Source organism: Cryptomeria japonica, chromosome 7 (assembly GCF_030272615.1).
Source record: "Cryptomeria japonica chromosome 7, Sugi_1.0, whole genome shotgun sequence".
In the NCBI taxonomy this organism is placed as follows: domain Eukaryota; kingdom Viridiplantae; phylum Streptophyta; class Pinopsida; order Cupressales; family Cupressaceae; genus Cryptomeria; species Cryptomeria japonica.
This window is the reverse complement of record NC_081411.1, coordinates 333,534,693-333,540,692: the sequence shown is the minus strand read 5'-3', so window position 1 is coordinate 333,540,692 and position 6,000 is coordinate 333,534,693.

Below are 6,000 nucleotides of genomic sequence, written 5' to 3'. Positions count from 1 at the left end.
TAACCCCCATAAATCCAAGATCTTCATTTTTAATACTCCTCAGTTGGTGGATAATAGACTTGTGAATATCTTAGGTTTCCCAGTAGACTCTCTTCCTTCTACCTATTTGGGGATTCCTTTCTTTATGGGATCTGCTAAGTCTTCTTTTTGGAATTCGGTTATTGAGAGACTTAAATCTCATATTTTTGCTTGGAAGGCTAGGTGGTTGTCTCTTTTAGGTAGGACACTTCTCATTAAAATGGTCCTATCTGCCATTCCTAATTACTATATCTCAGTTCTTCAAGCTCCCAGATCATTCATCTCCCAAATTGAAAAGATTATTCGATCTTTTCTTTGGAAAAATAACATGACAGAAGATAAAAAGATTCCATTGATTTCTTTGACCAAGATGTCCCTTTCCAAGTAAGTTGGTGGTGCTGGGATTTAGGACTTATCTAAAAGAAATAGGGCTTTTGGGGGCAAACTAGTTTGGTCTATGTATACTAAGCCCCAATCTTTGTGGTGCCAAACTATGCAGGCTAAGTATTTGGATTCCCAGAATCCTGCTAGGATCTTCACAATTTCTAATCCTCCATAGGGGTCTTCTATTTGGAACTTTATGATCTGATGTAGGGAAGTGGTCTCTAATTTTCTCTCCTGGCAGGTCCATTCGGGGGAGGATATTCTTTTTTGGAAAGACTCCTGGAATGGATTTCCCCTCTTTCGCAGCATGATTCTCTTGCTTCTGTTTTAGTTGTTCTTTCTCAATCATGAGGAGTTAGATTGGTTGATTATATAGATAGTGTTGATCTGTTTTCTCACAAGGTCTCATGGAAGAATCCCTCTACTCTTCCATTGTCTTTGTAGGAAATTCAAAATTTTAAATATATTTTGCAAGACCGAGTGGCTTTCCTTTCTAACATCAAAGATCAACTTATTTGGTGCCCTTCTAAATCGGGAAACTACTCTGTTAAAGAAGGATATTTTGATGTTCAACAAATGGCCAATCAAAATGCTCCTCATCGTGCCTTTTTGTTCTGTTGGAATAATTCAATATTACCTAAAGCTGGTGTTTTTCCTGGCTCGCGCTGCAAATTAGAATTCTAACTAGTGATCGTTTAGTCAAATTTAATATTGTAGCCTCCTTTTCTTGTGTCTTATGTGGTAAAGCTCTTGAAGATGTCAATCACATTTTTCTTCATTGTGAGTTTGCGAGTAGTTGTTGGCATTTTTCCCTCCAAAAGTTATCTCTTTCATTCCCTTTGCCTTTATCTTTATGGGACATGTTTCAGTCTTGCCAATTTTGTATTCATCTTCTCTGTTTGCTTGTTTGTGGTTTCTAATTCCCTCTTCAGTCATATGGGCCATTTGGTGGGAAAGAAACAAGTGCATTTTTAGATGTGACTCATCGGATTTATCTGTTGTTCTTGGGATTTTGGAAAGAAGTATTATTGGGCAAGTTAATGCTCATGTTCAAAAATATTTTAATATGAATTCAGAGTTCTCCTCCTGGGACAATTTTATGATTTCTTCTTGGAAAAATATCATTATTCCTGTATCACCCGCCTTTCCAAGGATTCGGAAAACACCTATAGATAGAAATTCTATAAAATGGCATCCTCCTAATGCCCCTTTTTGTAAATTGAATTTTGATGGATCCTCCCGTGGAAATCCCGGTGATTCAGGAATAGGGATAGTTTTTCTTGATCATTTGGGTTCTTTATTAGCATTAAAAGCTATGCCAATTTCTTCTGGCACAAAGAATATGGCTGAGGCTTGTTCTCTTTTAGAAGGTCTTGTTAAGGCTAAGGATTTGAATTTCAAATACCTTCATATTGAAGGTGATTTGGCTATTGTCATTAATGCTGGCAAGGCAAGAAAAGATGATAATTGGAATTTTCGATATATTCTTGAACAAATATGGAATCTTCTTGATACATTTGAGCACCTCATCATCTCACATGTTTATCATGAAGGTAATGCATTGGCTGATTGCCTCGCTAATATGGGTTGTGTCAAAACTGTTATTGATTCCTCTTGATTGGGGTGTGATTTGATGAGCTTCCCAAACATATTAAGTATAGCCTATAGAGAGTCAAGTATTTAATCTTTCTTATTATATGATTGCTCATTTATATGAGTTGATATTCTCTCCTCTTGGTGAGGTATTCCTTTTCATAATTCCATTGGTTTTGATTTGAGGTACTTTTCTTTACTCGATCATCACTTGGCATTCCTTAATGATGAGTTGGTTGTTATTGATGTTGTTCGTGTGTTTGGTACTCTCTCCAGATGCAAAATATGGAGATATTTATTTTCACATTGGGAATTTGTCCTTCATATGCCATTTAAAGTTTGGCATGGCATTGTTTTCATTTGGTTTGTCAGATTTTTTATGATATATCTCCTCTTTCTTTTTATTTACGACATAAAAATTTTGGGCTTCATTTCTCTCTAGCATTTCCGCATTCACCTCTTCTCCTTTGGCATTTGTCTATAATGGTAGACCACAGATCTCATGTCGTTGGTGTCGGTTATGTTTTGGACCCTTGTGTTTCTTGTAAATTCTCTACGTTTTGTAGTATATATATATTTTGGTTGTAGGTGGTTTTTGGTGCAGGGGCATGTCAATTTTGGTTGCAGGAGTTCTTTGTTGCAAGGCCTTCAAGATATCCCATGAAGATGGATCTGTCCTTCGATGCTGGTTTAGTCCTCTTGCTTTTTGGAGTTCTCTTCTTCATTCACTGGGCAACCTATGCTATTTCTTTTTCATGTCCTTATTTTGTAAATAAGCTTGCATGCTCCTATTTGTTAAAATGTGGCGACTGATCAGCAAAGTACTGTACACTCAGCACGTATCCTCACTGGGGTCTGAGGCCCGCTAAGCTGCAGGAAGGGGTTCGGGGGCGGCAACCCCCGAGAAAAGCAAGGGTTTGGGGGGCGGGAGCCCCCGGGAAATTTTTTTTTGCCATTTTTTGTTGATGAAAACCGACATTGTAATAAAACCCTAAAAAGGCCGACTTTGTTTGTTTCCCTAAAAACGCATGTTATAAGTGGCTGGGATGCTTAAGGCATTGTTAGGTTGATGTACTATTTTTGCTGGATAATAAGAAAGATTGGACAACTGTGTATGGTGGATGTAACCCATTCTGGGTGAACCACATTAAATCTCTATGTTATTTGTGTCCTGTTTTATTTCTTTATTTTTGTATTTAAATCTGCATATAATTGTTAGTTCATATTTGCTTTGGACATGCTTGAAACCGTAACAATTGGTATCAGAGAGAGGTCTTCTATAAATTGGTAGGATTTTCAGATTTGAGTGGGAGCAATGGAGGACTCCAAATTCAAGGTCGAAAAGTTTAACAACTAGAATTATCAGTTATGGAAAATGCAGATGGAGGATTACTTGTATCAGAAGGATTTGTGGCGGCCATTGGAAGGAAAGGCAAAGAAAGCGACCACAATGTCAGATGAAAAGTGGGACATTTTAGATAGAAAGACATTGGGATCCATTTGATTGTGCCTTGCGTTGTCTGTAGCATTCAATATAACAGAAGCAAAAATGACTGTAGATTTGATGGCAACATTGGCTAAGTTGTATGAGAAACCCTCAACTTCGAATAATGTATTTCTTATGAAGCATTTGTTTAATTTGAAAATGAGTGAGGGAGGATTTGTAGCAGAGCACTTAAATGAATTTAATACAATTACCAGTCAATTGTCTTCGGTAAAAATTACCTTTGCAGAAGAGGTTAGGGCTCTCTTGATTTTATGTTCTTTTCTAGAAAGTTGGAATAGCTTGGTTATGGCTGTAAGTAACTCTGTCTCTAGTAAAAATACTTTGGTATTTGATGATATTGTTGGTGTTATCCTAAGCAAGGAAATGTGAAGGAAAAGCACAAGTGAGACTCCAACATCATCGGGTAGTGTTTTGAATGTGGAGAAGAGAGGAAGATCAAAGGAAAGAAGAAAAGGCCCTAGGAATGAGAAGTCACGAGGGAAGTCAAAGAAAGGACACTCTCAATCTAGAGGAAAGAAAGATTGCTGGTACTGCGAAAAGCCTGGTCATCTAAAGAAAGACTGTTGGTCTCGGAAAAACAAAAGGAGACAAAAATGAAAATGACAGTAAGGAAGCTAATATTGCAAGTAACACTTTACAAGATGCTTTAATCTTATGTTTGGATAATGTTAATGATTCCCAGGTAATAGATTCTGGGGCTTCATTTCATGCTACACCCCATAGAAAATATTTTCTAGATTATGTTCAAGGTGATTTTGGACAGGTATATTTGGGTGATGATGAGTCCTATCAAATTGTTGGAAAAGGAAAGATAAAGATCAAGTTGCAGAATGGTAATGACTAGTTTCTGCAGGAGGTAAGACATGTTCCTAATTTAAGAAGAAATTTAATTTCTGCAAGGCAACTAGGTAGTGAAGGTTGCATAGTTACCTTCTTAGATAGTATGTGGAAGGTCACTAAAGGATCATTAGTAGTAGCTAAAGGTGCGAAGGTAGGCACATTATGTCTGTGTACTGATAACACTTACTCTACCTTAGCTGCTATAGATAAAGTTATTGCAGGGACAACAACAATAAATGTTACAAGAATAGATTTGATAATGTGGCACCATAGGCTTGGGCACATGAGTGAGAAAGGGATGAAAACCCTTCACTCCAAAAATCTATTGCCAGGACTAAAGAAGATTGATTTAGAGTTCTGTGAAAACTGTGTTTATGGTAAACAGAAAAGAGTCAGATTTCTCAAGGTTGGGAAAGAGAAGAAGAGGGAGAAGTTAGAGCTTGTACATTCAGATGTATGGGGACCAGCTCAGGTATCATCTCTTGGTGGCTCTTGTTATTATGTTATTTTTATTGATGACTCAACCAGAAAAACATGGGTATATTTCCTAAAACAAAAATAAGATGTTTTTGAAACTTTTAAGAAATGGAAAGCTTTGGTTGAGAATGAGATAGGAAAAAAGTTGAAGTGTCTCAGATCGGATAATGGAGGTGAGTATTGTAGCAAAGCATTTGAAGATTACTGCTCCTTAAATGGGATTTGAAAGCAGAAGACAGTTCCAGAAACTCCACAGGAAAATGGTGTGTCAGAGAGAATGAATAGGACAATCATGGAACGTGTGAGGAGCATGAGATTGCATGTTGGATTGCCCTTATATTTTTGGGTAGATGCTGTACATACTACTGTCTATTTGATAAATAAAGGACCTTCAACCCCTTTGGATGGTGGTATTCCAGAGGAGGCATGGACTAGTAAAAAGGTAAATTATTCTTTTCTAAAAAATTTTGGTTGCGAAGCTTTTGTCCATGTTGATAAAGAAAACAAAACCAAGCTTGATGCTAAATCTCAGAAATGTACCTTCATTGGATATGGGATAGATGAATATGGCTATCGGTTATGGGATTTTGAAAATAAGAAAATAATTAGAAGTAGAGATGCTATATTCAATGAGAAGGTTATGTATAAAGAACAGATGCAGGAAAAGAAACATGAACAGGACAAACAAGAATATGTGGTGTTGGATGAGATTCCTGAAAATGAAATGCCACAGGTACTTGATGCTCTACAACAACAGATTGTCCCACAAACTCCTGCAAGTGTTAGATGTTCTACGAGGACAAGTAGACCCGCTGAAAGATTTTCTCCTTCTTTGTACTCTATTTTATTAACAGATTCTGGTGAACTAGAAGAATATGAAGAAGCAATGCAGGTAGATGCCAAATAACAGTGGGAGCTAGGCATGAAAGAGGAGATGGACTCCTTGATGAAAAATAAGACTTGGGACTTAGTCCCTTTACCTGCAGAAAAAAGAGCCTTGCCTAAAAAATGGGTTTATTGGCTGAAGGAGGAGGAAGGAGGTCAGAAAAGATATAAGGCCATACTTGTGGTAAAAGGTTTTGCACAGAAAAAGGGTATAGATTATGATGAAATATTTTCTCCAGTTGTAAAAATGACTTCAATTAGAACTGTACTTAGTCTTGTGGCTACAGATGATTTAC